This window comes from Haematobia irritans, chromosome 2, assembly GCF_050003625.1.
Source record: "Haematobia irritans isolate KBUSLIRL chromosome 2, ASM5000362v1, whole genome shotgun sequence".
NCBI classification, from domain to species: Eukaryota; Metazoa; Arthropoda; class Insecta; order Diptera; family Muscidae; genus Haematobia; species Haematobia irritans.
The window spans coordinates 226641497-226666647 of NC_134398.1; positions in this window are offsets into that span (position 1 = coordinate 226641497).

Sequence of the window (25151 nt, forward strand, 5' to 3'; positions counted from 1 at the left end):
AAATTTTGACAAAATTTTGTATAGAAAAAAAATTTGGAAAAATTTTCTATAGAAATGAAATTTTGGAAAAAATTTCAATAGAAGTAAAATTTGGACAAAATTTGCTATAGAAATAAAATTTTGGAAAAATTTTCTATGGAAATACAATTTTGGAAAAATTTTCTATAGAAATAAAGTTTTGACAAAATCTTCTATTGACATAAAACTATGACAAAATTTACTATAGAAATAAAATTTTGACAAAATTTTCTATGGAAATAAAATTTTAACAAAATTTTCTAGAGAAATAAAATTTTGACAAAATGTTCTATAGAAATAAAGTTTTGACAAAATTTTCTATAGACATAAAATTATGACAAAATTTTCTATAGAAATAAAGTTTTGATAATATTTTCTATAGAAATAACATTTTGACAAATGAGTTAAAATGTTGACAAAATTTTCTATAGAGATAAAATGTTGACAAAATTTTCTATAGAGATAAAATTTTGACAAAATTTTTTATAGAGATAAAATTTTGACAAAATTTTCTATAGAGAAAACATTTTGACAAAATTTTTTATAGAGATAAAATTTTGACAAAATTTTCTATAGAAATAAAATTTTGACAAAATTTTTATAGAGATAAAATTTTGACAACATTTTGTATAGATATAAAATTTTTACAAAATTTTCTATAGAGATACAATTTTGATAACATTTTCTATAAAAATAAAATTTAAAAAAAAATTTTATATAGACATAAAATTTTGGAAAAAAAAATTATAAACAATATTTTGACAAAATTGTCTATAGACATAAAATTTTGACAACATTTTCTATAGACATTAAATTTTGACAAAATTTTCTATAGAAAAAAAAATTTGGAAAAATGTTCTATAGAAATGAAATTTTGGAAAAAATTTCAATAGAAGTAAAATTTTGACAAAATTTGCTATAGAAATAAAATTTTGGAAAAATTTTCTATGGAAATACAATTTTGGAAAAATTTTCTATAGAAATAAAGTTTTGACAAAATCTTCTATAGACATAAAACTATGACAAAATTTACTATAGAAATAAAATTTTGACAAAATTTTCTATGGAAATAAAATTTTAACAAAATTTTCTAGAGAAATAAAATTTTGACAAAATGTTCTATAGAAATAAAGTTTTGACAAAATTTTCTATAGACATAAAATTATGACAAAATTTTCTATAGAAATAAAGTTTTGATAATATTTTCTATAGAAATAACATTTTGACAAAATTTTCTATAGAAATAAAATGTTGACAAAATTTACTATAGAAATAGAATTTAAATAAAATTTTCTATAGAAATAAAATTTTGTTGTTGTTTTTTATCTCAGCTTAAAACTATGCATTGACTAAACTACAAGTGTAGCTTAATCAACAGAGGAAAAGTATGCTTGTCAAATTTATTTGGGCAAAGCCCTATAGACTGCAAGATGGTTGGATGTACAGCTGTTTCGGAATTACCACATTCCTCATTAGCATCCTTTACTTGCAGCAAAACTATCAACCAATTATCAGAATAAATTCGGGTAATTCACTCAACCCAAAGTGAACTACACTTGAACATTCCGAAAAAAGGTTTGATAGTCGGCTACTGCCTAAACAAATTTGCAACCATATCTCTTTTCCTTTGCCAAAATCAAATCATCGATTTGAATGTACTTGGCTGGGTTTGTTTTTGAGCGTGCTTCCTCTTCTTCATTCGTTTTTTCCTCTGTTGTTTAAGCTACACTTGTAGTTTAGTCAATGCCTAGTTTTAAGCTGGGATTAAAAACAACAATAATGATTGAAGAGAAACCAACAATAACAAACAAAAAGAAATAAAATTTTGACAAAATTTTCTATAGAAATAAAATTTTGACAAAATTTTCTATAGAAATAAAATTTTGACAAAAATTTTTATAGAAATAAAATTTTGACAAAATTTTCTATAGAAAAAAAATTTTAACAAAGTTTTCTATAGAAATACAATTTTGACAAAATTTTCTAAAGAAATAAAATTTTGACAAAATTTTCTAAAGAAATAAAATTTTTACAAAATTTTCTATAGAATTCTGTGGAAATGTATTTTTCTCATAAAAACAATCGAAATATTCTCGGGCTTTAATCATATTCTTATTTCAACTTCTCAGTAAAGGGAAATATATTGCCAAAGTGTATGGTTATATATTTTAGGGCTAAGAAAATATTGCCAAACGAACATTTTGCTATTTACGATTCCGAATATCGAAATATGGGGGATTATTCACAAAAAAAATGGGTCGACATGAAGCAAGACACTACGCAGGTTGCAAAGAAAATTTACCGATGACTCTGGGCTAGCTTGGCTTCTAAACAGTATTTCGAGGTATTTGATAACAGATTTTTATATATCGTATGAAAATGATACTAAATATATATACTGACCTAAAAGCCTTGAATTATTTTACATTTAATGAATTCGAAAAGAATTTATTGCGATGCCTTCATTAAAACGACCACTCTTTATAATACACACAGCTCTATTCGAAAAGATTTACTCATAGACTCATTTTCTCATGGTATATTTAGGATGATGGTGAATATGGGAAAGGGTATCGCGAAAAGGCAAACTGAGATGTTTGGCAGGCTTCTAGGAATCCGTCCATCTTTTAGTCCTTTATTTTTGTCTTTTGGTTGGTATTTAACTTTTGCTTTAATCATGCTTAACAATTACTTCCTCATTTGACTTCGTGGAATGTTCATACACGACAAAAAGCCTTGCGTGAGTCCATGCCAAGAGTTGACGGTGGCTTGATTTTTTGGCAACTAGTTTTGTCAAAGAAAGAAAGAAACTAAAAAGGAAAAGAATTCGAATTGCATTGGTTCGAGGAGCGCACTACCATTTAAAGAGATGTATATTCAGTATTCAGCAATATTCAGTGATAGTAAAAACATTTTTTTTTTTATACCAACCAAGGAAATAGTCCGCTTCAGAAACTCTCATATCAGCATAATGACTGAAGTCCTTTCAGGTAGTGTTAATATTGAAAATTTCTAAAAGTGTCACTTGCACCCCGAGAAGGAATATGATCACCTCAAACATGTTTCAAGAGCAAAATTTTATTTTTGGATGGTGACCATGTAACATTTTTATCGTAACCATGTTATTTTCTCGGAAATTATGTATCTGTTTTCGGAAAACATGTTATGTTTGGCGGGAGAAAACAAAATTTTTGCGATAAACATGTTACATGGTCACCATCCAAAAATAAAATTTTGCTCTTGAAACATGGTTGAGGTGATCATATTCCATCTCTGGGTGTGCAATAAAATATGACACACTTGAAAAAGTGACATACTTTGTTTTATAAAGAAAAAAATATGAATTAAATGATTTATAAGTTTTTATAAGGCCCAATGACGGGCCTATGACAGCACCAGTAACGGTGTTGTTGTTGTTGATGTTGTAGCCCTATGGAGTTGGTATTTTCGAGTTTTTCGGGAAATAGGCATACTCCAAATGGGGACTTGCAGTCTTTGGACAGAGTTGTAAACCCTGTGTCCACCCCGGGCCTAGTAATGGTGCTCCAGTTTGTCGCAATTTTAAAATTTTCATGATATCTTTACTCTCTTGATATTAAAATCTTTTGTGTAGAACCAAATTTACTGAAATAAAACCATTAGAATAATCTATTGCTTACCCAAAAAAAAAAAAAAAAACGAAAATTTTTCAAATTAATTGAGTTTTAAAAAATATTCAATTAAAAATTTAATTGATTCAACATTTCAATTAAAAACAAGTATATACGGCCGTAAGTTCGGCCAGGCCGAATCTTATGTACCCTCCACCATGGATTGCGCAGAAACTTCTACGAAAGACTGTCATCCACAATCGAATTACTTGGGTTGTGGTATCTTAAAACTTCTTAACATCGTTTTCTAAATTGTGAGTTAGTCCATACGTGGTATATATTAGACAAACAGTTATGTATAGGTAAGTCTACAAATAATTACGAATCGACATGGACTTTTGCACGGTACGTAGAGAGCCAGAATTGAAATATGGGGATCGCTTATATGGGGGCTATATACAATTATGGATCTAGTTAGGCATGGTTGTTAACGGCCATATACAAGCACAATGTACCAAATTTCAACTGACTCGGATGAAATTTGCTCCTCCAAGTTGCTCCAAAACCAAATCTCGGGATCGGTTTATATGGGGGCTATATATGATTATGGACTGATATGGACCACTTTTGGCATGGTTGTTAAATATCATATACTACACCACGTACCAAATTTCAAATAGATCGGATGAATTTTGCTTCTTCAAAAGGCACTGGAGGTCAAATCTGGGGATCGGTTTATATGGGGGCTATATATAATAATGAACTGATATGAACCAATTCCTGAATGGTTGGTGGATACCATATACTAAAATCACGTACCAAATTTCAACCGAATCGGATTAATTTTGCTCTCCCAAGGGGCTCCGGAGGTCAAACCTGGGGGTCGGTTTATATGGAGCCTATATATAATTATTGACCGATTTCGACCAATTTCTGCATGGGTGTTTGAGGACATATATTACACCACGTACCAAATTTCAACTGCATCAGATGAGTTTTGGTCTTCCAAGAGGTTCCGAAGGTCAAATCTTTTGATCGGTTTATATGGGGGCAATATATAATTATTGACCGATGTGGACCAATTTTTGCATGGTCATTAGAGACCATATACTAACACCATATACCAAATTTCAGCCGGATCGGATGAAATTTGCTTCTCTTAGAGGCTCCGCAAGCCAAATCGGGGGATCGGTTTATATGGGGGCTCTATATAATTATGGACCGATGTGGACCAATTTTTGCATGGTTGTTAGTGACCATATTTGGGGGGTCTGTTTATATGGGGGCTAAGGGAGCCACCGTGGTGCAATGGTTAGCATGCCCGCCTTGCATACACAAGGTCGTGGGTTCGATTCCTGCTTCGACCGAACACCAAAAAGTTTTTCAGCGGTGGATTATCGCACCTCAGTAATGCTGGTGACATTTCTGAGGGTTTCAAAGCTTCTCTAAGTGGTTGCACAGCAATGTGGAACGCCGTTCGAACCCGGCTATAAAAAGGAGGACCCTTGCCGTTAAGCTTAACATGGAATCGAGCAGCACTCAGTGATAAGAGAGAAGTTCACCAATGTGGTATCACAATGGACTGAATAGTCTAAGTGTGCCTGATACATCGGGCTGCCACCTAACCTAACCTAACCTTATATGGGGGCTATACGTAAAAGTGGACCGATATGGCCCATTTGCAATGCCATCCGACCTACATCAATAATAACTACTTGTGCCAAGTTTCAAGTCGATAGCTTGATTCGTTCGGAAGTTAGCGTGATTTCAACAGATGGACGGACGGACATGCTCAGATCGACTCAGAATTTCACCACGACCCAGAATATGTATACTTTATGGGGTCTTAGAGCAATATTTCGATGTGTTACATGTGGAGGTATTAATATAATTGGATCAATGTTTTATTTTAAGGCACCGATCGCATGCGTAATTTGAAAGAAATTACGAAAACTATTGCACTAAAAAGGATTTTTTTTTAAATTGTCATAATATGGCAAAAAAAGGTGTCACATAAATTGCATTTTGTAATATAAGAGTGTCAACGCTGAAAAAGCGACAAATTTGCCACTAATTTAGCACAACTTTACCACTGCTGTCAAAGCTTCTGCCAGGGCCCCACTGGTTCAGTATAAGATGTTAGTCATGGGCCGAAAAAGTCGCAAACTTTGACGATCTACTTAATCAGAAATTGTAATTGCAAATGAAGATGCAATTACAGTTGTAAACCACTATTTTGAAGACCTTGAGGAAAACTATTTTAATCAAGGGATAGAATTGCTAGAAAAGCTTTGGACTAAGTGTATTGAAGTTTCATGAGATTATATTGAAAAATAAAAATATTTTTGAAAAACTAACTGTTCTCTTTCATTGATAGGCTAAGAAGTTTCCTAACCACCCTCGTATGTCAGGCCGGGCCAATAAACGAAGAAATGTACGTCCCTAAACCGCTAGATGATTATATGGACAAATAGGGCCAATTCGGTATAAAAGATACGCTCTAAAGGGATTGTCTTGGGTTTCGTGATTTGCTCCCGTTTATAACATATTTGATGATACCAATTACACGTTATTGGCGAGGTAATCCTCAGTCTATTATTTCCAGGGGCCTATATTTTCATAGGTGAAAAAATTTCCATATTTTATCAAACACCACTAAATTTTGCTATACACGCAGAGAAGAAACATGATTGTTACAATCCTATTCGAAGAGCAAAATAATATGATAGCAGCTATTTTTGCGGCGACCATGTAACATTTTAACCTGCAACCATGTTGGCTCAGTGAACATGGTTCTAAAAAAATGTAATTGTCCTCATCTAAACTGTTATTATATTGATAAAAAGAATTTTGTTTGAATGAAACGACAATGGTCACGATTTAAAATGTTATGGTATTCATTAAAAATGTTTTTCTCCTAGTTAAAAGAACATGGTCACAACCTAAAATGTTTTGATCTTTATGAAAAAACTTTTTTCATCGTCGAAAAAAGGACGCCACTTGAGAAAAGAAAACACAAAATTAACGTTATTTGTTTGTTTTTATTTATTTATAAACTCATTTCATTGTTTATTTGTATTTATAATGCCGTTCAAATAAACAACATATATTTTTACACACTCTATTTTATTTTAATTTCAACAGTAAGTAATTATTCCATATTTACATCGTGCCCATCAAATGTACAAACGCAGACATCATGTAACTGCAAATAAAAATAAATGATCCATACAGCAAAATGCAGAACAAAACAAGTAAGAAAGTCTAAAGTCGGGCGGGGCCGACTATATTATACCCTGCACCACTTTGTAGATCTAAATTTTCGATACCATATCACATCCGTCAAATGTGTTGGGGCTATATATAAAGGTTTGTCCCAAATACATACATTTAAATATCACTCGATCTGGACAGAATTTGATAGACTTCTACAAAAACTATAGACTCAAAATTTAAGTCGGCTAATGCACTAGGGTGGAATCTGGAGCAATTTTAAGAAAACTTCGCAAAAGTTTATTTATGATTTATCGCTCCATATATATGCATTAGAAGTTTAGGAAAATTAGAGTCATTTTTACAACTTTTCGACTAAGCAGTGGCGATTTTACAAGGAAAATGTTGGTATTTTGACCATTTTTGTCGAAATCAGAAAAACATATATATGGGAGCTATATCTAAATCTGAACCGATTTCAACCAAAGTTGGCACGCATAGCTACAATGATAATTCTACTCCCTGTGCAAAATTTCAACTAAATCGGAGCAAAAAATTGGCCCCTGTGGTCATATGAGTGTAAATCGGGCGAAAGCTATATATGGGAGCTATATCTAAATCTGAACCGATTTCAACCATATTTGGCACGCATAGCTACAATGCTAATTCTACTCCCTGTGCAAAATTTCAACTAAATCGGAGCAAAAAATTGGCCTCTGTGGGCAAATGAGTGTAAATCGGGCGAAATCTATATATGGGAGCTATATCTAAATCTGAACCGATTTCAACCAAATTTGGCACGAATAGCAACAATGCTAATTCTACTCCCTGTGCAAAATTTCAACTAAAACGGAGCAAAAAATTGGCCTCTGTGGGCAAATGAGTGTAAATCGGGCGAAAGCTATATATGGGAGCTATATCTAAATCTGAAGCGATTTGGCTGATATTTTGCAAGTTTTTCGAGACTCATGAAATATTCGGATGTACGGAATTTGAGGAAGATCGGTTGATATACACGCCAATTATGACCAGATCGGTGAAAAATATATATGGCAGCTATATCTAAATCTGAACAGATTTTTTCCAAAATCAATAGGGATCGTCTTTGAGCCGAAACAGGACCCTATACCCAATTTTAGGACAATCGGACTAAAACTGCGAGCTGTACTTTGCACACAAAAATACATCAACAGACAGACAGACAGACGGACAGACAGACAGACGGACATCGCTAAATCGACTCAGAATTTAATTCTAAGACGATCGGTATACTAAACGATGGGTCTCAGACTTTTCCTTCTTGGCGTTACATACAAATGCACAAACTTATTATACCCTGTACCACAGTAGTGGTGAAGGGTATAAAAACAGGTATATTTTTTCAATAACACTTTCCTTTTTTGTGTTCACATAAAACCACGTGCCACTTCTGAATAAATAAATTAACACAAAACACAGTAAATCCGTATTCTCCGTCCATTCCAAGAAACAATCAACACACGACTGACGCGCAAAATAAAAATCGTGTGTACCTGCTCAATGTTTTTATAAAATTCTTTTCTCTGCAAAAAAGTTAAAAAATTAAATGGTCACGAAAAAAATGTAAATGGTCTTTATGGCCACGTAATGGTTCTAGACATGTCTATACTTAACCTATAAAAATACTTTTTTCCCTGTAAAAAAGTAAAAAAAATTGAATGGTCAGGTATATGGTTTTCCCGACCATTTAATGGTCTCAAATTCTATCATTTAAATGATAGAACATGTTTGCGGTATTTCAGAACCATTCAAATGCTTATTGCCATCATACATTTTCTCCGCTCGAAAACTATTTTTACAAAGACAAAATACATGATTTTCGCGGCAATTACATGCTCTAGATAAGCATTAAATGGATGCGGCAAGCATGTCCAAACATGGTTTTTCTGTGCGTGTAGGATTATAGAGTTAGAATCTGCTAAAATGAATAGAAATATTCATTTTAGCGAAAAAAGTAGCATAAATTGACGATCCACTTAATCAGAAACCGAGCAGAAATATTATCCGGGATTCCCCTTTATCTCTCATTCACGGGGCCAATATTTTCAATGGTGAAAAATTTTGCTATAGGGTATAATGTGATCGACTCGATTCGACGAAAGTTCTATCTCATTTATTTAATTTGTTTCCAAATGACTTTGCTTTCATCACCCCAACATTCCTTGATGTCTCAATGGTCTATGGCCCCATTGGTCTCTACTATCGAAACCTCGACCACCTACCATTTCTATTGGGGCTTTTCTCATACCCATTGTGTAGACCGTGTCAAAAGTGCAAAAATTAATTTGAATTTTCTTCCCATTTGCCCTCGGAATAAATGAATGCTAAGCAGCAACATTAGCAGCGAGACGTAAAGTGTGGGGTTCCACCAAGTACTTAATTCTGGTACTGGCAAGCATTTTGGACTACATCTTTTTCAACATCAGCGGGTGTAGAGATATCACACACCGGTTTCACTCTGGAGTCAGTCAGTTGGCCGATTGTGGCTGCTTGGTTGGCTATAAATGAGGAGGACCTCTTATTTTATGGCAGACAAGCCGTTTAATTTATTTATGTTGTTGCTGGTGGTGTTGTTGTTGTTGTTGGTGGTGTTTCCTGCTACTCAGTGTTTTTGGTGTGTATTATTTTTCTACTTATTGTCCTTAGTGTTAGTGCTGATGATGGTCCTATTGATGGTGCTGTTGTTGTTGTTGCTGCTGCTGGCATTCTATAAAAAGGAAATAAATTCGTTTTCATCAAATGCTCGTAAATTTGCCATTTTTGTTCCGCTCTGCAGATGCAGCAGTCCAGTTTTTGTTTTTTTGAGGAGAAGCTCTTGGAAGTTTTTTGTTGTTATTGTGATTCACTCAGGATGTTGAGTATTTTATAGTCATTTCTCTGTTGTTTTGTGTTGTTTTTGTTTTTTATACGCTCACTTAGAAAAAGTGGCAGAATCATTTCAATTTGAAGCAAATTTGAATTTACAGCAGCGGCATCGTCAATAAAAGAAATAGTCAACAAAAAAAAAAAATGGAAATAAAATTGACCATATTTAACTACTTATTTTGGGGTAGAATGGTGCCACTGAAATCGTTTCCAGTTAAATGAATCTTTTACGATTGATTGCCAAGCAATCAGTGCAAAAAAAATTACACGACCGAAGATCTTACAAAGCCACTCAAAAGAAATACAGGTGTATTCGAGAGGAAACTGGGTAATTGGAAAAATTTCAGGTTGGAAACGATAAAAAGTAAATTTCTAGAATTCCATTTAGAATCAATCGCATCCATACAATTTGATTTGGAATATTAAATTTTAATTTCTTATCAGACTATTTATTGGAATTTCTTTGGTTCTCGAATGTAGACATTAAAATCTATAAAGAAGGATGCTTGAGTTGAATGGAGTCGTTCATATTATAGCGAACATTGTCGTCGAAGATTTTATTGGAAAAATTTGAAGAAATGCAAATACTATACAACTGATTTGTAATTGAGAAAAAATATATATAGTTACAGCAGCCGATTTTGACATATATCATGTACCATCCATCATTGCTGAGTTTGTTGATATTTAATTTTTATACCCTGAAACACCCAGAAGGAGACGAGATAGACATATGGTGTCTTTGCCAATATTGCTCAGGACCAGCCCCTGAGTGGGGCTTGCAAAATTTGGTTGAAATCGGTTCAGATTTAGATATAGCTTCCATATATATGTCTTTCTTATTTCGCCAAAAATGGTTAAAATACGTACTTTTTCCTTGTAAAATCGTCACTGCTAGCGCTTGGTGTCCGACTGTCCGTCTGTCTGTCCATGTATTTGTTGTTCGCAGGATTCCGGTCGCAATTATTAACCGAGTTTGATGAAATTTAGTACAGAGTGGTTTTTGGGCACAAGGACAATTTGGATCAAATTTAGATATAGCTCCCATATAAAGGGTGGTTAAAGTTTCAAGGGTCGATGTTGATTTTGAATAAAACACAAACTATTTAGGAAATTGCTGTAACTTTATTTTATTATGATATATTGGTATTCCTCAATTTTGTATGGAAGAAAATATCGGCCAAATGGGCGCCGCGACCTCGGTGGCACACCTTCATCCGATGGTTTCGATGACGCGATGACGATGAGGCATAATGGAGGTTCTACGCCGTTCATGTGCCGAATTATCTCATCCTTTAGCTTTTGAATTGTTGCTGGCTTATCGACGTGCACCTTTTCTTTCAAATAACCCCAAAGAAAAAAGTCCAACGGTGTCAAATCACATGATCTTGGCGGCCAATTGACATCGCCATTATGTGAGATAACACGGCCATTGAATTTGTTGCGCAAAAGAGCCATTGTTTCGTTAGCTGTGTGGCAAGTGGCACCGCCCTGCTGAAACCACATATCGTCCACATCCATATCTTCCAATTCGGGCCATAAAAAGTTCGTTATCATCTCACGATAGCGAACACCATTCACAGTAATTGCCTGACCGGCCTCATTTTGGAAAAAAATACGGCCCGATGATGCCGCCAGCCCATAAACCGCACCAAACAGTCACTCTTTGTGGGTGCATTGGTTTTTTGACAATCACTCTCTCTCTCATTCGCCCAAATGCGGCAATTCTGTTTATTGACGAATCCACTGAGGTGAAAATGTCCTCATCACTGAAGATGATTTTTTTTCGAAAATTGATCATCCACTGTTGCCATTTCTTGGGACCATTCTGCCCATTCACGACGTCCATGGTTCAAATTAAGTAAGTCTGAAATAGAGAAATGTCAAATAAAATTCGGAAAAAAATTGGCGTTTAGGTGTGGTTCACATTCAACATCGGCCCTTACAATTTAACCACCCTTTATATGTATCGCCCGATTTCGACAAATGGGGTTACGTTGCGTTTTATTACTCACCGATCGTCGTCAAATTTAGCACAACGTTATATTTTTCATCACTCTTCAAGTCTGCAAAATTTCATCGAAATCGGTTCAGATTTAGCTATAGCTCCCATATATGTATGTATCGCCCGATTTTCCCAACTTTTTCCATAAAACCCTTATTTATCAACCGATCGTACTAAAATTTAGCGCAAGGTAACAATGTATTAACCAAACCTGTAAAATGTCTTCCAAATCGGTTCAGATTTATAAATAGTAACATCGTTTGAATAAATAGTAAATTAGCCAATAAAGAGGCACAACGGTAACACTGAATGCGACATTGTACTGGATGGAAGGCCACCATGATGTATCCTCGCTAGGCATTTATGATGAAAGACGTCTGTCTATCTAGATATCAATTACGATCTGGCATATCTAGATATATAAAAACAAGTATATACGGCCGTAAGTTCGGCCAGGCCGAATCTTATGTACCCTCCACCATGGATTGCGTAGAAACTTCTACGAAAGACTGTCATACACAATCGAATTACTTGAGTTGTGGTATCTTAAAACTTCTTAACATCGTTTTTATACCCTTCACCACTACTGTGGTACAGGGTATAATAAGTTTGTGCATTTGTATGTAACGCCAAGAAGGAAAAGTCTGAGACACATCTGAGATTTAGCGATGTCCGTCTGTCTGTCTGTCTGTCTGTCTGTCTGTCTGTCTCTATATGTAATTTTGTGCACAAAGTACAGCTCGCAATTTAAGTCCGATCGTCCTCAAATTTGGCATAGGACCGTTTCTTGGGACAGAGACAATCGCTATTGGGTTTGGAAAAAATCGGTTCAGATTTAGATATAGCTGCCATATATATTTATCCCCGATTTGGTCATAGTTAGCGTGTTCATCAACCGATTTTCTTGAAGTGCCGTACATCCAAATATTTTATGAATCTCGAAAATCTTGCAAAATATCAGGCAAATTGGTTCAGATTTAGATATAGCTCCCATATATATCTTTCGTCCGATTTAGACTCATATGACCACAGAGGCCAAAGTTTACTACCGATCTTCATGAAATTTTGCACAGAGGGTAGAATTGACATTCTACCAAGGCTTGGTAAATTTGATTGAAATCGGTTCAAATTTAGATATAGCTCCCATATATATTTTTCGTCCGATTTGAACTTATATGGCCACAAAAGCCAGAATTTTGCCGTGATTTGCTTCAAATTTTACACAAGAGGTACGTTTAATAGTATCGTTAAGTGTGTGAAATTTTGTTAAAATCGATTCAGATTTAGATATAGCTCACATATATATCTTTCGCCCGATTTGGACTTATATGGTCTCAAAAGCCAGAGTTTTGCCCTGACTTACTTCAAATTTTGCACAAGCGATACTTTTAACGATACTATTGTATGTACCAAATATGGTCAAAATCGATTCAGATTTAGATATAGCTCCCATATATATCTTTCGTCCGATTTGAACTTATATGGCCTCAAAATCCAAGGTTTAGCCGTGGTTTGCTTCAAATATCGCACAAGGAGTACATTTAGTAGTATCGGTAATTTACCAAATTTGGTTGAAATCGGTTCAGATTTAGATATGGCTCCCATATATATCTTCCGTCCGATTTGCACTCATATGATCAGGGGGGTCAAAGTTATACCCCCATTTACTTGAAATTTCGCATAGATAGCAGCATTATTATTCTAACTATGGTTAGGTTAGGTTATGTGGCAGCCCGATGTATCAGGCTCACTTAGACTATTCAGTCCATTGTGATACCACAGTGGTACATGTCAAATTTAGTCAAAATCAGATTCAGATTATATATAGCTCCCATATATACGTACACCAGAGTTGGGGAAATATGGTAGACTGTTACACATTTTAGACCCATTTTCAATGGATGTTTCCTCCAATTAACTGGATAGCGTTAACCGATTTAAATTTTAAATCTAGAGATTTTGTAGAAGTAAAAAAATTGTCTCCTTTATATAGCTTCCAGCAAATGTGAAGTAGTTGAGGTGGTAACACAAATTTTGGCCTACATAGGGGTGAAGGGTATAATATAGTCGGCCCCGCCCGACTTTAGACTTTACTTACTTGTTTAAATTGTGAGTTAGTCCATAGGTGGTATATGTTAGACAAAAAGTTATGTATAGTTAAGTCTACAAATAATTACGGTACGTAGAGATCCAGAATTGAAATATGGGGGCTATATACAATTATGAACTTGATATGGATCAATTTATGTGTGATTGGGGATCGATTTATCTGAGGGCTATATATAACTATAGACCGATATGGACCTAGTTAGGCATGGTTGTTAACGGCCATATACTAGCACAATGTACCAAATTTAAATTCACTCGGATGAAATTTGCTCCTCGGGATCGGTTTATATGGGGGCTATATATGATTATGGACTGATATGGACCACTTTTGGCATGATTGTTAAATATCATATACTACACCCACGTAACAAATTTCAAACAGACCGGATGAATTGCTTCTCCAAAAGGCACCAGAGGTCAAATCTGGGGATCGGTTTATATGGGAGCTATATATAATTATGGACCGATAGGAACCAATTCCTGCATGGTTGTTGGATACCATATACTAAAATCACGTACCAAATTTCAACAGAATGCGAAGAATTTTGCTCTTCCAAGGGGCTCCGGAGGTCAAATCTGGGGATCGGTTTATATGGGGCCTATATATAATTATGGACCGATATCGACCAATTTTTGCATGGGAGTTTGAGGCCATATATTAACACCATGTACCAAATTTCAACTGAATCAGATGAATTTTGGTCTTCCAAGAGGCTCAGGAGGTCAAATCTGGTGATCGGTTTATATGGGGTCTATATATAATTATGGACCGATGAGGACCAATTTTTGCATGGTTGTTAGAGACCATATACTAACACCATGTACCAAATTTCAGCCGGATCGGATGAAATTTGCTTCTCTTAGAGGCTCCGCAAGCCAAATCGGGGGATCGGTTTATATGGGGGCTATATATAATTATGGACCGATGCGGACCAATTTTTGCATGGTTGTTAGAGACCATATACTAACACCATGTACCAAATTTCAACCGGATCGGATAAAATTTGCTTCTCTTAGAGGCTCCACAAGCCAAATCTGGGGATCGGTTTATATGGGGCTATATATAATTATGGACCGATGTCACCCAATTTTTGCATGGTTGTTAGACACCATATACTAACACCATGTACCAAATTTCAGCCGGATCGGATGAAATTTGCTTCTCTTAGAGGCCTCGCAAGCCAAATTTGGGGGTCCGTTAATATGGGAGCTATACGTAAAAGTGGACCCATTTGCAATACCATCCGACCTACATCAATAATAACTACTTGTGCCAAGTTTCAAGTCGATAGCTTGTTTCGTTCGGAAGTTAGCGTGATTTCAACAGACGGGCGGACGGAGGACATGCTCAGATCGACTCAGAATTTCACCACGACCCAGAATATATATACTTTATGGGGTCTTAGAGCAATATTTCGATGTGTTACAAACGGAATGACAAAGTTAATATACCCCCGTCCTATGGTGGAGGGTATAAAAGTTAATATACTCCCCATCCTAAAGGGTGATACGGTCAAAATTTGGTCAAGGGAAAACGCGTGTAAATCAGTGAAATCGTTTATTTAAAAAATCAAATTAAATTTCTTTTTCAAGTTCAATTAGTATAAAATTCAGGAAAAATATTCAGTTAGGCTTTCGCTTTTCCAAATCCGGATTGCCGGGCCTCACGCTTGACACCTGCCATCAGGTTTTGTACAGCCACCTTGTCCACCTTCTTCGCCGCAGAAAGCCAGTTTGCCTTGAACTGCTGCTCGTCCTTAGCAGTTTTTTTGGTCTTCTTTAGTTTCCGCTTGACAATAGCCCAGTATTTCTCAATTGGGCGGAGCTCTGGCGTGTTGGGAGGGTTCTTGTCCTTGGGAACCGCCTGCATGTTGTTGGCGGCGTACCACTCCATGGCCTTTTTACCGTAATGAAAAGATGCCAAATCCGGCCAAAACAGTACGGAACAACCGTGTTTCTTCAGGAAAGGCAGCATATGCCGTATAAAACTCCTGTCCCGGAAGCTGCTTGTAGTCGGCTTTGACGTAGGTTTCGTCGTCCATTGCCACGCAGTCAAAGTTCGTCAGCATCGTTGTGTACAGCCTCCCGGATCGCACTTTGGCCGTCGTATTTTGTTTATCATCGCGATTTGGAGTCACTAACTTCTTGTAAGTCGATAGTCCGGCTCGTTTTTGGGCTCGATGCACGGTTGTAGACGATACACCCAGCTTATTTGCGGCATCTCGGAGAGAGAGGTTAGGGTTTCGCTTGAAACTAACGGCAACTCTCTTTGTCGTCTCAGCGGCTTCCGGTTTTCGATTTCCCCCCGATCCAGACTTCCTGGCTGTCGACAAACGTTCCCCAAACACTTTAATTACATTTGTAACGGTTGATTTGGCAACTTTTAGCGATTTTGCCAGCTTTGCGTGCGAGTAGCTCGGATTTTCGCGATGCGCGAGCAAAATTTTGATACGCTGCTCTTCTTGCTTGGACGGTATTTTGACAACTGAAGAGTGAATTCCAAAATCAAAATAGAAGCAACATTCTACACACACACACCTTCAAAATGAGGGGTGTTCAGGTTTTTTAAATGCAAAATTGAAAGAAATACGTCAAGTTTATATTGACCAAATTTTGACCGTATCACCCTTTATGGTGGAGGGTATAAAAAGATGACTCTCAGTTCAGAACGCTAAAATAAGAGTATGGACATTCGCCTCGCATTACGTGGAATATTTTCGGGAGTCCTGCTAATAAAACGGAACTGAGATCAACTTCATTCTGAAAGCGACCAATAGAGTTAGATCGCTTCTTATTTATAGTAGAGGTGTGCACGTGAGTAATATTTTACTTACGCTCACGCACACTGACGACGGAAAAATCTTACTCACGCACACTCATGCACGATATTGTTTGGTAGAATACACGCTCACGCACACTGATGATAAGAAAATTTGTACTCACGCACCAAATGTCATGACTCACGAAAAATATCGTGACTCACCAATAATTTTATGACTAATTTTGTTTGCAAATATGAGCATGATTAAAATCGAGAGTGTTGTTAGATTCTTAACATCCCAGGTGTCACTATAATTGTAAATGAATTCATCTTGTAAGCGTTTTATGTCCGCGGCCGGGATTTTTTTCGTGAGCGTGTTTTTCCGAAATTCGTTACTCACGCACACTCACGAAGAAATTATTTTCGTGACTCACGCTGACGCACGACTTTAGGTTTGTTAATCACGCACACTCACGCCGTTGTCATAAGCGTGACTCATGAAAGTTTTCGTGATTCACCACAATTTCGTGTCACGAGCACACCTCTAATTTATAGGTCTTTATTGGATCAAATCTCAGGCATGAGATCTAAGCCTACACCCATAGAAAAATTATTACCATACGGTCTCAAAACGATACCGTACATTATTGATAGTTAGCCAACCCCGTATGGTACAATATCAATACCGAATGGTACAGCCGGTACGCAAAGCATGAAAGTACCTTACGGTATTTTGAAAGTACCAAGATGGGAATGAAAATAATACCTAAGCGATATTATTATCTATACCATAAAGGTATTGATGTATAAACAGTGCGGTATTACTAAATAATACCAAATCGGTATTGGGTTTAATACCAACCCTGTATTAATTATAATAATACATATTTAGTTTAATAAAACACACAAAAAATGTATTTGTTTCTTTAACTCATTTAATACATAACATACATACATACAACTAATCATATCTCCATGCAAAGTTTTTCTCCCAATTCAGCTCCCTGTCGCACTTCAGTCACTACATCCCTAAAGTCGTCTGTTGTGGTATTGGGATGGTTTTGTATTCCAATTGCGCATATAATTAAAGAAGGTTCGCATTAGAAAACTTTTGAAATGTTAAAATATATTATATTTACTTTTACTTTGCTTTAGTCACAGAATAGTCATCTTATCCTAAAATATTGTTTTTTACAAGCCACATGAAAAAAATAAACTACTAATTGGTCGCAACGGCTACATATCATATATTACGGCGATACGATAGTTAATACCATAGTAATACCGGATGTAAATGATTTGATATAAAGTGGTATCAAAATAAAGAGGTGGCGTGAACCAATTTTTTAATACCAAACGGTAATGGCCACATACCGCCTTTTTTCTACCAGTGTAATTTCCCCTTTAAAATTCTCTGGATTTCTTTTCAAAAGCTCATAAATAATGTTAAGGATTTTTCCATTTTGGGCCACTGTACTTCGTCTAATGATGCATCGATAATGTGTGGCAATTAGAAATGCCAGCAACAGGCTCTTAAGACAAACACATACCAATGCAAACATTCACACATATAGGTACACTTGCAGCAAGAGTACTTGGTAAGAGGATCTACGTTGGCTACAATAATCACGAAAGTCGTTCATTTTGTCAAGAATATTTCCATCATTACCACGTACTTAAAATGAAAGAAATCACCAGCAGCAGTAGTGCTACCAGAAATGGTAAGATCATATTCTGAGGGAAAAACTGGCACTTACTAGTCGGAACCTATCGATGTGCTAGAAAGGAGAAAAACACACAAACTAGAAATCAAACACGTTCTTTTCGATTACCGCCCACTATTCAGATAGTTCCAGAGCCGTTGATGATGATGACGATGGGACTGGTGCCAATCGCCGTAATGAGGACATTGACTACGATATTAGTCTCGAATCATAAACGCGTATTTCTTCAAATGATTTGGGGGTGGTCCATTCATCGTCATTTCCTTGGGTTTTGGTAGATGACTGACTCTATGGGTACGGTGATGTTATAATTAACGTTTATGCCTTGGCATCCAAGAGCTTAGAATGGCATTAGACTTTGTGTTGTGTTGCCTTTAGTGCATAGGAATACTAAGTATGTACTTGTCGAGTCGAGGAGAGCTGAGTAGCATGGAACTGACTATTGGATCTAATGAATAGCTAAGAGTCTAGAGTATTCCCAAGTATTCCTGGTGTCGTTGTCTGTATAAGGTGAGTGGTGTAGACGCTTCTCGGGTTCTCATTGGCCAAATGCGAACTTCTTAATTTCTCATTAATTTCATTAAATGCCAGTGAATTCATTAACACTTCGGCCAAGATAAATTTCCAGTAAGGAGACAAAGAAAATCAATTTAATTACCGATAAAAGATTCATTTAACCAATGGAATGGACATGGCGTTGTTGGTGATTTGAGTGATGATTTTTGGAATGTGATTCTTTGTTTTGTTCTTGAGTGTTTGTTGAAGCTATTATCACATTTTTAATTATTGTTCGGTGATTTAAGTTTTGATTAAGTTTCTGACCGAAAATATTAAAAAGTTATGGATACAGTAATAGTAAATTATGACTGTCACATTTTAAGACACAAAATTTCCACAATATTAAGTAAAAATTTCTTAAAAACATCGAATTGTAATTTGTGTTTTTTTATTAAATTTAGTATATGAATTTTTCAAATTTACTACCTTCCTGAGAAATTTTTCTAAATGTAAATAAACATTTTTTGATTAAAAAATATAATAACTAATTAAATTAGGATTATTTGGACTAACAATAGAATATTACATCAAAAATATTTGGAGAAGTTTGTATCTTTGGCTTATAAGTTTTTATACCCTCCACACTGCTAGAAAAATATGTTTTTCATATGTTCCGATATAAACAAAATGCGTTCGGGCACAATTTTTAAACACAATATATTTAAGTGCAAACATGCAATGTTCCTAAACTAACACTAAATGTTTGGGACATATATGTTAATATGTTAGACTATATTATGTTTGGGGCATGAATGTTTTATAAAAATAATATGTGTGAATGTAAACATATATAAATTTACAAATTTCGAGTAAACATATATATGTAGTGATATTTTATTCAGAGAGGGACAGAGAGTATAGAGGAAAAAATAGAGATGGAAACCGGGAGGGTTGACGAAAGATATTAACATAACACAGCGATAGAATGTAAAGATAGCAATTTCTGTGAAACCGCTTGTATGTTGTTTCGGAAAACTGTTTTATGATAAGGCCAAAAATTTGATATGCTTAAGTCTAAATATTATTTAATTTGAATTTTAGAATAAGTATTCGGAGTAAAGAGAATAGACATTCGGAACGAAGAGAATAGACGTTTGAAAAAATACCGCATGTGTCTTCGTCTTGAGAGCAGACGAATGTGTGGACATGTGTTTTGTTTATCATTTTGGCATTATGCACACAAAAAAAAAATTTCTAAATCAATTACGAAATTAATTGATCCAATTATTTTTTTAATTGAAACGTCTTCAATCACAGAAATGATAGTATCAATTAATTATTTGACTGCCAATTAATTAATTGGCAGTCAAATAAAAATTAATTGATCCAATTAAAAAATTAATTGATACTATTAATTTGTGTGATTGATTTTTATTTCAATTAAAAAATTTGTTGATTCAATTAAATTTTTAATTGAACATTTTTTAAAACTCAATTAAGATTTTAATTGGAAAAAATTTCGTGAAATTTTTTTCTGTGGGGGCACAATTTTTTTTCTTGGTTCGTTAAAAGAAATCGGAACGTATGGTAACCACTGCTCCACGTGGCCAACAAATGTATGTTTCTGTTATATAATGTTATGTTTGCATGGGCTCGTGGGCGCTGTAAACTATGCTATATAAATGTAACTTATAACGATTGTCTATTGGTGACTATAACAGCTACGTAGCCCAGTGGTAGTGTGTTGGCTTACAAATTGCATGGTTCCCGGTTCGATTCTCCGTTCAGGCGAAAGTTAAAATTTAAAAAAATTATAAAATTGAAAAATTTCTTCAACATTATTTGTATTACAGAAAATGGTGCCAAGAACTAAAAATTTCGTGGAGGTGAAAATTATGTGAGGGAATGAGCACAATCTTCTTGGGGATAAAATTCTTCCAAGCATATAATATTTTTGGTCTCAAAATGCTTCCAAACATATAATATGTTCACATAAAACAAACATAATAATGTTTCGGCAATATCCAATAATATATGTGCTTCCTGCAAAATAGGTTTGGAACATATGTTAGAGAAGCGATTTTTTTTAGGGTGCACCATAGGATGATACCCCCCACGACCGTATATACTTGTTTCTATTTCAAATTAATACTACATATAATACATATACTAACACCACGTACCAAATTTCAACCGAATCGGATGAATTTTGTTCCTCCAAGGGGTTCCGGAGGTCAAATCTGGGGATCGATTTATATGGGGGCTATATATAATTATGGACCGATATGGACCAATTCTTGCGTGTTTGTTAGAGATCACATATTAACACCACCTACCAAATTTCAAACGGATCGGATGAATTTTGCTCCTGCAAACGGCTCCGGAGGTCAAATCTTGGGATCGGTTTATATGGGGACTATATATAATTATGGACCGATATGAACCAATGTTTGCATGGTTGTTAAAGAACATATACCAACACCATGTACCAAATTTCCACTGGATCGGATGAATTTTGCTCCTCTAAGAGTCTCCGAAAGTGGATCGGATGAATTTTGCTCCTCTAAGAGGCTGGGGATCGGTTTATATGGGGGCTATATATAATTATGGACCGATATGGGTAAATTTTGGCATGGTTGTTAGAGACGATATACTAATACCAAATTTCTGCCGGATCGGATGAAATTTGCTTCTCTTAGAGGATCCGCAAGCCATATATGGAGATCGGATTATATGGGGACTATATATAATTATGGACCGATATGAACCAATGTTTGCATGGTTATTAAAGAACATATACCAACACCACGTACCAAATTTCCACCGGATCGGATGAATTTTGCTCTTCTAAGAGGCTCCGAAGATCAAATCTGGGGATCGGTTTATATAGGGGCTATATATAATTATGGACCGATATGGACCAATTTTTGCATGATTGTTAGATACGATATACTAATACCATGTACCAAATTTCAGCCAGATCGGATGAAATATGCTACTCTTAGAGGCTCCGCAAGCCAAATCTGGGGGTCCGTTTATATGAGGGCTATACGTAAAAGTGGACCAATATATCCCATTTGCAATACCATCCGACCAACATCAATAAAAACTACTTGTGCCAAGTTTCAAGTCGATAGCTTGTTTCGTTCGGAAGTTAGCGTGATTTCAACAGACGGACGGACGGACATGCTCAGATCGACTCAGAATTTCACCACGACCCAGAATATATATACTTTATGGGGTCTGTGTTACAAACGGAATGACAAAATTAATATACCCCCCATCCTATGTATAAAAACATTTTTAAACATTGAAAACTTGGCGATATGAAAATGGGCCCCTGGAAAATGAGTCCCAAACCCAAAATGAAACAAGAGCCCAAAAGTGAGGCAACGCTTCATAATGAATATGAGCCACTGGAAAATGAGTAGCAACAATATTAACTGAAGGTAGTACGAAAATGGGCCCCATGAAATGAGTCCAAAAACCCAAATGAACAGGGGCTAGGCTGCACAATGATTTTGAGCTCCATAAAAATTAGACCAGAAAAAGTGAGCACCAACTCAAACAGGGGGCTAAATTGAGGCTACGTTGAATCCTAATTAATGGATACTTATATGACGGTATGAAAATAGGCCAACAGGGCCATAAATGTCGTTCGACGTTTCATAATGAATATGAGCCCCAATAAAATGTTACTGAAGTATGAAAATTAACCCCAAAATAAAATTAGGGCTTTTCACTTTGGATTTAAAAGAGATGAACCCTATGTTCCTGAGTACGAATCTCTTGGGAATCGCGTAAACCACGGTGGTGCAATGGTTAGTACGCCCGCGTTGCATACATAGGGTGGTGGGTAAAACCTCAGTTTAGACCGAACGCCATACAAGTTTTCAGCGGTGCACGGTACTGGTTTCAAAGCTTCACGGCAATGTGGAACACCGTTCGGACTCGGCTATAAAAAGGAGGTCTCTTGTCATTGAATTAAACCTAGAATCGTGCAGTACTCAGTGATAAGAGAGAAGTTCACCACTGTGGTGCAACAATGGACTGAATAGTCTAAGTGAGCCTGAAATATAGGGCTGCCACTATACCTAACCAAACCTAGCCCTAATTTGAACTCTACCCATAGGAGAAAGCCTTAAGTCCACGCAAAATGTAAATCTGATTCGATATAATCCTATTCGGAAAAACAAAAGTGAGTATAATTACCAGTATTGCCAAATTCCAGAATGAGACAATAGGCTCCACTTGAAAACGAACTACAGTTCCAAAAAGGAAATTAGGGTTATTTTCATAATGTAAACGGGCCCAAAAATAAAATGTTTGTTACAACCCAAAAAAACTATTTTTTTGGGTCCTACTTTATTTAGGTTAGACTATGGGCTCCCATATTCATTGCGTCTATTTATATTATTTTTAAATCGCGTTATTCCAATTTGGAGTCTGCCCATAGGTGGATATCTTAAACCACTATAGATTCTCTCCTTAGCACAAAAACTGATATTAATTTATAAGTGTATAGTCCTACCTAATATTTAGGACACTCGATTTACGCAATTATTAAGGGAAAGTCAAAATATTTGGATCCACTTTTTTTTTGAGCGTGGCTATCATTTATGATAGACTACAATTTCAATATTGTATCATGGAGATTCCCTGGCCATCTAGCATTCAGATGATTAGTATGAATTCGAATTGTTTTGTATATCCCCTTTTCTTTTATTTCCTTAAACATTGTCAAGTTGCTGATTATGGCCATGAAATTAACTAAAAAAACTGTTCATTATTCGGCAGGGTGTTAAGTGTGAAATTATTAAGTAGAAAATCTGTTAATGATTTTTAATTGTTCGCCCACTAATGGTGACCCATCCCGAAATCTTACCTTCCAAAATTGTGTAAAAAAGGATATCTCTTTGCAATACTGGTGAAATCCTTTGTCAGTGAAATATTTGCAAGCATACAAATACACGAGCACAAAATCACTTTTCAAAGTAACTTTTTGACTTTTACAAAATGTTGCACCTTTCGCTTTATTCACCAGCATTAATTTGGTTATAACTTTCTTATCATCATCCCTTTTTTAAGGACCCTGCTCATTATTTGCCCTAATGATGTTTGTCGGGTTTTATTCCCTTCCGTTTTGTGGTCTTGTTTTTTTGTTCTTGCTGTTATTTCCTATAATATTTTATGTCACTTAGCAGGTGGAAAGTTCATATGGTTTGAAATTACTCAAAAGGATGGCGCTATTATACTCCAAAAATGTTCGAGTTTTTTTGTCTTCGTTTACCCAGATATATTCTTCTTATCCCAAAATGTCATTACGTGCACCATCTAAGATGAATGAAAATAAAAAAATGGGTTAAACACTTGGTTCCACAAGAGGCAGAATAAGTAGATGGAGTGTGCTGTTGGGAAGATAGTAGAGAGCTTTCGTGCTACAAAAATAGAATCGAATGATATTCTTTGATATGAAAGCGTTGAGTGGGTTAACTAGGAATTATCCAGAGGTGTAAAAAAAAATAGAAAATCGTCTTTGTGAAAAAATCGAATTCGTCTATCAAAGTTTGATTTTGAGCTTTATGAGCAGTATATCCATCTGAGAATCGAAATAAAATCGGTGCATTTGTGAAACTTTTGGTTACTGGCAATGAAAAGTGGCTCACTTGCGAAAATGTAGGTTGGTCATTTTTTTTCCGGAGTATTAAATTTCAGCAAGAAAACGCTCGGTCATATGATAAAACCTTATTTGTACCGAAAAAAATTGCGTAGTTAATTTAACGTAAATTTAAGTTTTCCTAATTGCAAAAAATAATTATTTGTTTTAAGTTGAATTTTATATTTTTTTCGAAATTTTTCACAGCTCAATGAAATTTTCCTTTTTATACCCTAAACCACATAGTGGTCAGGGTATAATAAGTTTGATCGGCCAAAAAATGTGCCTACCAGAAATATTGATTTTAGACCCCATAAAATATATACCGATCGACTCAGAATCACCTCCTGAGTCGATCTAGTGCTCGGTGTCCGTCCGTCTGTCCATGTATTTGTTATTTAAAGGATTCCGGTCGCAATTATTAACCGATTTGGATGAAATTTGGTACGCTATTGAATTTGGAAGAAATCGGATAAAATTTAGATATAGCTCCCATATATATGTATCGCCCGATTTCGACAAATGGAGTCACGTTGCGCTTTTTTACAAACCGATCGTCATCAAATGCACATAGTAAACTTTTTCATCACCCTTTAAGTCTGCAAAATTTCATCGAAATCGGTTCAGATTTAGATATAGCTCCCATATATATGTATCGCCCAATTTTCCCAAA